This window comes from Mus pahari, chromosome 1, assembly GCF_900095145.1.
Source record: "Mus pahari chromosome 1, PAHARI_EIJ_v1.1, whole genome shotgun sequence".
NCBI classification, from domain to species: Eukaryota; Metazoa; Chordata; class Mammalia; order Rodentia; family Muridae; genus Mus; species Mus pahari.
Window position 1 is genome coordinate 60,556,529 of NC_034590.1, and position 9,203 is coordinate 60,565,731.

The window sequence follows — 9,203 nt, forward strand, 5'->3', positions numbered from 1 at the left end:
GCTGGCCTCGAACTCAGAAATCTGCCTGCCTCTGCCTCCCGAGTGCTGGGATTAAAGGCATGCGCCACCACGCCCGGCTCCAAATAAAGTTTTGTGAGACAAAACATCTCTAAAAAAAAAAAAAAAACCATTAAGTGTGTTTCATGGTGGCTGTCTTCTGCTGTGCATAAGTGTGTTTCATGGTGGCTGTCTTCTGCTGTGCATAAGTGTGTTTCATGGTGGCTATCTACTGCTGCGCATGGGACCTCCCTTAAGGAGTGAGAATCTATGGAGAAAACTTTTTTTTTTATGAGCAGTTGTCAATTGGAGATAGCTTTTGGTTAAGGATGAGGGCTTTCTTGTCCAGTTCCCCTCTCAGCACCAGGACCCCATCTGGCTTAAACTTGCAGGTCCTGTGCATAACGACTGCAGTCTCTGTGGATTCACACAGACATCAGTCCTGCTATGTCTGGAATTCCTTGGTGTGCTCTATCTCCTCTGGCTTTTACAATCTTTCTGCCTCCACTTCTGCATAAACTCCCTGAGCCCTCAGTGGAAGAGTTTGATAACAGCATCCCAATTGTGACTGTTTCAAGGTCTCTCACTCTCTGCATATCACTCAGTTGTGGGTCTCTGTATTCATTCTCATCTGCCCTTGCAGGAGGAAGCTTCTCTGATGGTGACTGCATGGGACTTTAAAAAACACCAAGTTAGAGTCGGGATATGCCTCAGTAGTTTAACACTTGCCTAACATGCTGAAGGACCTAGATTTAATTCCCAGCAACACACACACACATCACCACATAGAATGGTTGGTAACAATAAGTTACTTCTGAATATAATAGACCCTAGTGTTTGCATAGCTTATACAAAAGCAGCATGTGCCAAGTATAGGAATTGTATACAATAGATAAAAGTATTTTAAAATTACAATTAAAATGAGGCGATGTCTTTTTATTAATTAACCATCAAATGGAGTCTTAGAGTTCAAAGAAACTTGAGAACAGGATTATTGTCACTGATGCCAAAGCTGGTGGTGCTGGTAGGTGGGTAGCTTTGGGGCAATCTGAGTCACGCTCTTAGGATCGCAGGAAAAGAAGGGTTCTCGTGTCTACTGCTGTTGTAAAGACTCCAGGATAGCGATTAGAACAATGGTTCTCAACATTCCTACTGCTACAACCACTTAATACATTTCCTCATGTTGTGCCAACCCCTAATCACAAAATTATCTTCACTTCCACTTCAAAACTGTAATTTTGCTACTGCTAAGAATCATAATGTAAATACCTGTGTTTTCCAGTGGTCTTAGGCAACCTCCTGTGAAAAGGAGTTCACCCCCCAAAGAGGGTCATGAACCACAGGTTGAAGACCACTGCACTAGAAAGCCCTCAAAATAGAGATCTTTAAATATGAATGGCCCCCAGAGTCTGCCATGTTTGAATGGCTGGTCACCAGGGAGTGGCATGACTTGAAAGGATTAAGAGGTGTGGCTTTGACTGAGGAAGTTTGTCCCTAGGGTTGGACTTTGTGGTTTCAAAAGCTCATGTCAAGCTCACAGTCTGTTCCTCTCCCTACGAGCAACTGACTGCACGCTGCCATGTTTCCTGCCATGATGATAATGGACTAACCCCCTGAAACTGTAAGCCAGCCCCAATTAAATGCTTTCTTTTATACTAGTTGCCTTGGTCATGGTATGTCATCACAACAATAGAACAGTGACCCAGACAGGGTCTATAGCTTAGAATAATAAAATCTTTGGCAATTCTGTTTGCAGTAGTTTACATTTTTAATTTGTAGAGTGTAAAAAGATATATAGCATCACACTGATTTCAAAAACAGGATTGTCATCACACTACCAATATACTTAAGGAATGTGGATGTGAGCATTCCCTCTGCATGGACCATTTGTTATTTTGGGCTAGACTGTGTCTCTTTTGGGCCTTCATTGTTTCTTCAAAGAAAAGGAGGGAATGAGGGAAAAAAATGAAGGAAGGAGCCAATCCAGGCCTTGGGCTTCATCAACAAGCTGAACCAAAGTTTCCCCAGAGAAGATGCATAGTAAATGGAGGAAAGGGAGTAATCTAACAGTTTTGGTAGAATTCAAAGATTTGAAGACATGAATTGAAAATGGTTGCTCTTGGGGCTGGAGAGATGGCTCAGTGGTTAAGAGCATTCACTGCTCTTCTGAAGGTCCTGAGTTCAAATCCCAGCAACCACATGGTGGCTCACAACCACCCTGGTGCCCTCTTCTGGGGTGTCTGAAGACAGCTACAGTGCACTTACATATAATAAATAAATCTTTAAAAAGAAAAAAAGAAAGAAAATGGTTGCTCTTGCAATATTTGCAGGTGTCAATGGAAAAGAATGGTGGTGTCCTCAAGATGTGATGCAGAGCGTTTACTTAACAGCACAGAATGAGTTCGGATCTATATGAAGCATTAAACATTCAGACACAAGCATGATACAAACTGTGGTACTAAGTAGGCCCTAGTACTTCTTTATTCCTACAATATTCAGTATTCACGTATACTTTGTTGGAAGTAAGTAATGTTTTCAAAATAGTTACAAATAGCACATTATTTGTTTCAACATGATTTCATAAACACACACATACACACACCCAAGCACAATCAACTTATTTAAAGCAATGTTTTCTACTTTTTTCTCTTTTCTCTCTGATATCACTTAAGCTGTTATTGTAGGCAGAGGCTGTGGCTCAGTTTGTAGACTGCTGGCCTATCACACCCTAGGCTTTGGGTTTGATCCCCAGCATCACACAAAACAGGCATGGCAGTGCACACCTTTAATCCCAACATTCAGAAAGTGAGAATATGAGGACCGGAATCTCAAGAGCAGATCATCCTCCCCAGTTATATAATGAAGACCAGACCAGCCTGCCCTACTTAAGAGACTCTTAAAAAAATTAAAAGATTAAATATACATCTTCCCAAGGAAACCTTAAAACAAACACTTCCTATCTTGGATTGAGAGTTAACTGAAAAACGTCTTTATGTCCTTGGTAGCACTTTTGTCCAACTTGAAAGGACTGAGGGAGAAAAATCTCCAAACTCCCACAGCCTTGACAAAGAATCCACATGACTATACCTGGATTTGAGCTTTTCCTTAAACAAAACCTTGATTTCAGAACTTTTTACCATCTAGAGACACGTGGAATGAAAAATAGCCATTTTCTTGTTTTGCCTTGTTTTAAACTAGAAAGTCCTAGAATTCTTGATATTCTCCTCAAATTCTTAAAAAAAAATTGAGAAAATTCTTTGTACCTTATTGCTTCTTTTCTCACCATATATGTGTTTTAAAAAACCAGTTGATACTTCCAACATTCTCTCTGGAAATTTCCTTAACCAAGGTCAGAAATCCATTAGACAGTTTCCATAGTTCACATTTTGACAGGCAATGATGTTGCCAAACTCTACTATGTGAGGTTTCATTTTTTTTTCTCCAGCCTCTGGTGTTCCTCACAAGCCTTCAAGAGTTGCCTAAAACACGCTCATACAACCTGACAGTATTTGGTTATACTTTTATAACATACCAGTATCTATATTATTTTGATGATTTATGGTTATTGTTTGAAGAGAAAAATGAGTATAAACTAAATAAGAGGAGGTGTGTGGAAGGAATGAGTCAAAAGCTAGCAACATCTCTAAAGAGACAGGGACATTTCTAAAAGTGTTAGTATAGGATTGGAATAAAAAAGGAGGGGCCACCAAGATAACTGAATCACATTTAGAGAGATTGCCCTGAGCCCCATGGTGTTCCGGACTCACCAACAACTCTCTCCCCTATAAAAAGGACCCACATGCCTTCCTGAATGGATGTCACTGAACATTTGACTTAGCAAGTTCATCTTTCTCTGAGCACAGGAGCACCAAATGGACTCACATTGTGGTCTGGCCTCTTGTGTAGCTCTGTCACTGGTGAGGCACTGGGAAGGATGGTGTGTTGGTGTGTTTGGTTTTGTCAGTGTAAATTGGCATTGAGTTGGGGCATCCATTTATAAGCTTGAGTGTGTCACTTCACTTGGGAGAGATAAGGTCTCCCTCATTGCACTGGCAAAGGTTGCCAGCCTGGGTACTTTGCAGGTGACAGCTGCTGAACTAGTCAAGAAAGTGTAGGCAGTGCTGAGGTAACACATGCATCCTAAGGCTCACAGAGCTTAAGAAGCAAGGATTGCCCTGTGTTAACTGGGCTATAATTTGTTCTCTCTCTCTCTCTCTCTCTCTCTCTCTCTCTCTCTCTCTCTCTCTCTCTCTCTCTCTCTCTCTTGTATTTTGTTTCTTTCCTTCTTCCCTTATTTCTTCCTTCCTTCCTTTCCTTCCTTCCTTCTTTCTTCTTCCTTTATCTTTATTTCTTTTTGCTTGTATGATGTGTGTATGTGTAATTTTCAGTTACCATACATAGTAAAATATATAAAACTTCAGAGTAAAGCTGGCAAGTCTTTAATTTTTCCTTTACTCCTGAAACTCCAGGCAGATTAATAAAAGAATATTTTCAACCACAGAGGAATTTCTTGTGTGCCCCTTTTCAATAAATATGCCTATAAAAATAGAAAAGCTGCTATTCTTTTTTTTTTTCAGATTGGAATCTCTTTTTTTAGATTTTATTTATTTGTTTGTTTGTTTTATTTAATGTGTACAAGTACACTGTAGCTGTCTTCAGACACACCAGAATTGAGTATCAGATTCCCTTATAGATGGTTGTGAGCCACCATGTGGTTGCTGGGAATTGAACTCAGGACCTTTGGAAGAGCAGTCAGTGCTTGTAACCTCTGAGCCATCTCTGCAGTCCCAAAAACCTGCTGTTCTAACTTCTTTGCTTCTTCCTTAAATGTTGTATTAATAGAAGCAAAAATTGAAATTTTGTGTACCTGGCTCCCTTCGCTGAAAATGTACTGCATATTACTATGTGTTGCTACAGCTCATTCATTCTTATTGCTGGGTAAATTTTTAATGTATGAATCAACAACAGATTGTACCTTCTGTGACGTGTGGAGCTCTTATGAATAAATCAGCAGTAAATGTTCTTTCTTTGTTTTTGATTGTTTTTAACACAGTCTCGGGCAGCATAAGCTGCCCTCAAACTCTCTGAGTAACTCAGAATGACCTTACACTTCTTACCTTTCTGCCTCTGTCTCCCCAGTGCTAGGACTATAGGCACACATCACCATATGTAGTGTATGTTGTGCTGATGGAACCCAAGACTTCACACAAGTACTCCATCAACTGAGCTACATTCCCAGACCTTCATGTGCTTTTGTTTACCATTCTGAAGTCATATGCTTTTCTTTCTCTTGGGTATACTGGTTCATGGCAATAGCTACATGTGTAACTTTGGTAGATGCCATCCATTGTTCTGGTTTGTTTTTTTTGTTTTTTGTTTTTTTGGGTTTTTTTGTTTTTTTGTTTTTGTTTTTTGTTTTTTTTTGTTTTTTGTTTTTTTTTTGTTTTTTTTTTTTGTTTTGTGATCCATGTGTTGAATTGATTTAATGACACTTCTGCTTACACTCTGCTCCTGGAATCTAGTCGCTTGTCCCCAGCCTAACTTTAAAGTAGAAGAGGAACTGCTTTGTGTATCACCCTTTCTGCATCACCAGCATAAGAAGAAATGAGACTTATGAGCCTATGCTGATTATATCTGCTGTCAACAGCAATGACGAGCATCAAGACGTTTGCATCGCAGCTAAATAATAATCTTTGTTGACTATTTTTCATCAGTTTGAGTACTGTGATTGTTATTTTAAATGGATACACGCTCATCACTGTAACTAATACAAACTGATCAGTTTCAAATAACTTTAGATTTTTTAAATCAACCTTTCTATAATCATAAGCTCACCCAAGGCAGGGTCTACTTCAAATTCAACTTCACTTCTCTTATGTTCTTGGTATAAATCAGCATTCCACTGTGGCTAGAATCAAGCAAAGGCCAGGGTGCTCCTCATTAGTATTAGCTTGTAAAATGTAAGACTATATATAAGAGTTTGTTTCCTGACCTGCTTTTAACAGAAGAAGAACAAAATGAACAGCTTATCATTTCTTTGCTCACTAAATCTCTTAGGATTAGTGCTGTGGTGGAGGGAGATCTTTAGGAAAACTGGTGTAATATAAAAGATAGTCAGCTGCCATTTTTTTTTCTCAAGCTATTGCATATTTTCTGTCTCTTTAAACAATATCTCTCAATAAAATTCAGCATCTATTTTCTGAAGATTTCTTCCCTTACGCTGTAAGAATTCAAGTAATTAACAAAATCTAATTCCCTTAAATTGTGTTTACTTCTCATCTGGCTGTAAATTAGAAATCTTTTTGTATGTTACTTTCACAGATCTATTGATATTTTACATCCATTGGTCTTATAGTCCAACAATTCTGATCTTAGACCATTTTTCTATAGATATATTGAACAAAAAATTCTCCAGCCCTTTTTATAAAACAAAAAAGTAGCAAAAATGCATATGTTTATCCTAAGTAGACATGTACAAATTATGATGTAATTACCAACATTAAACAATGAAGAAATCAAAAGGAGAAATGTGTGGACATACATATATTGTAGGATATTCATTATATTATATCAAAAAATAAAATCATAAGCTGTTGCATAGCATTCATTGAATAAGGAATACCTTATGTATATAGTTACAAGCATGTTTGCATAGTCATTGAAAGTAGTATGCATGAGTATACAAAGGGATGTAAGAGCATCTCACCTTTCACTTTATGTGTGTCATTTTTCTAACTTTTATACATTGAACTTTATGGGACTGGGGGTAGCCATAGAGCCGTGTGGAACAGGTCTGGAGTAAGCATGGGGTTGAGGCATGTCCAAACCCTGGAAATCTCATCCTGAGACCATCAGGAGAAGGACTCCTCCCTACCTGCCCCAGGCCTGCATATCCCAGTGCAGTAAACCTGTACCCACACCTTCGCTACACTAAAAGAGGTCACATAGTCCAGGGGCCAGGTTACAGGTTACTTCCTTTCCCTTTTTAAGATCACATCCATCAGCACCTGGAATTCCTCCTTATGCAAACAAAGCACCCCATAAACACACCCTGGCTGGGACCAATGGTGTACAGTTACCCCATAGCCTCTATTCACCCCCAAAAGTTTAAATAAACTATGTTCCTCCCAATTAAACAAACTGCTCAATGAAACCTGCCTCTGGAGAGTCTGTGCACAGTGGCCTGAGGTTTCCATCCCCCTGGCCTTTCCTGCCTCTCTTTCCCTCTCAGGTCACCCATCCAATCCCAAGGCAAGCCATGCAGTTAAGAGAGGAGGAGAGAGAGGAACAACAATACTTACAAATATTTCTCTTGCTTTCATTTATTTTTAGGTCAGAAATGGTTATTGTTCTGAATCATTAAATGTCAAAAAAATCAATATTTTACTTTTCTTCCATTCAAAGCTAACATATTGATAATATTTGCTACATATAGAATTAGAATTTACAATAAAGTCTCCATCACATTTTAAAAGTATTTGTTTTCTTGTATAGAATTTTGTTAACTAGAAATGGAATGTTATTGAATCCTCTTTTTTCTTTTTTTTAAAGATATATTACTTATTTATTATATGTAAGTACACTGTAGCTGTCTTCAGACACTCCAGAAGAGGGAGTCAGATCTCGTTACGGATGGCTGTGACCCACCATGTGGTTGCTGGGATTTGAACTCAGGACCTTTGGAATAGCAGCCGGGTGCTCTTAGCCGCTGAGCCATCTCACCAGACCCCCTGAATCCTCTTTTTTCAAATCTGTACTCATAACTTTTCTGTTCCCTGGAACAGAATGCCTGATGTAAGCAGTTATATATAGGAAGAAAGATTTCTTTTGGCTCACGGTTTCAGTCTCGTCTCCACATTCTTGGGCAGAGCATCATAGTGGAAGGAGCAGATGCCAGAAGAGGTTCTTCTTACCTCAGCAGACACGAAGCAGGGAAAGGAGAGGTGTATCCTGGAAGAAGGTAAGGCACAGTATAGCCCTAAGTTCCTGAGTGGCCTGATGCCTCCAAGTAGCCCTTACCTCCCACCTTTCCCAGCTCCTAATAATGCCTTCATATTATAAGTCCATCACAGAGTTAATCCACTGATCAATTCAGAATCCTCAGGGCCTAATTCAGACCGGAAACACCTGGACACACCCAGAAGAGCACTTTGCTAATCTTGTAGGAGTCAAATAGCTGTAACTCCATTCTCACTAAAATAAAAATAGCGATCTCATTTTCACTAGCTTAGATATGATTTACTATTTTCCACCATTTGGTCATAGACAATATTTGCAGCAGCTCTTCAGTATCTGTGACATTATCGCCATAGAGGTCACAGATCCATTCATGTTACCATTAATACAAATGTCTGAAAAAAAATCATCAATTAGCTCTCAGGCATTCCATAACTTATAGTTGTTGCAATATCATAGAAATTAGTATTTTTATAACTAAATAACTGATTTTTCTTATTATCCTAAGCATTCTACTTTACACATTTCAAAGTAGTATGATCAGAAGAGATCTATAGTGATCCTTAAAGTTTCAATATACCCATGACCCAAACCTATGGTTTAAATGACGGTACTAGCTCTCTTGTAAAAATCTCTGCAACTGCTATACGCCTTGGCCTTCCATGGTAGCTTTCCTTCCATCACTTTCCCTTTATGACTAGTTTAGAGAGAGCTAGAAGACTCCAGTAAGACGTGCACATGGCCACACTCAGCATTTCTGGGATGGGAAGAAATGAAGCTTCCTGCTTTGGTTTCTTATTCCATCCCAGTTTCTGATCCAAGAGGACCAGTTCTCATTTTGACCATCTATTAATCTGCCTTTGCAAGGGCTATAATTTTGGTGAGGAAATAACCAGTATGCAACACAGCATGCTATCGTAAAGCTGGAATGTGCGTATTAAATTTGAATTTGGAAAAGGCTAGTGCCACGTTCTTTCCACTTCCTGTTAAATTTTCCCCACTTTCCTTGTACTAATATACCAAGAGGTGTTCCTCAAATGAGAAAAGTGAAAGCGCTATAGGTTAAGCGTTTATTCAACGCCACATTGACAACAGGGCGGAGACTAAATGTGGACCTATCTCTTCTTTAACACTTTCCTTCTCTCCTCACTTAGATACATCTCCTACCTTTCCAGGAGCTAATGGTGCTGGTGGTACAATCTACTACCTAATAGGAGAAAACCCACATTGTGTGATTTGTTTTGTTCTCA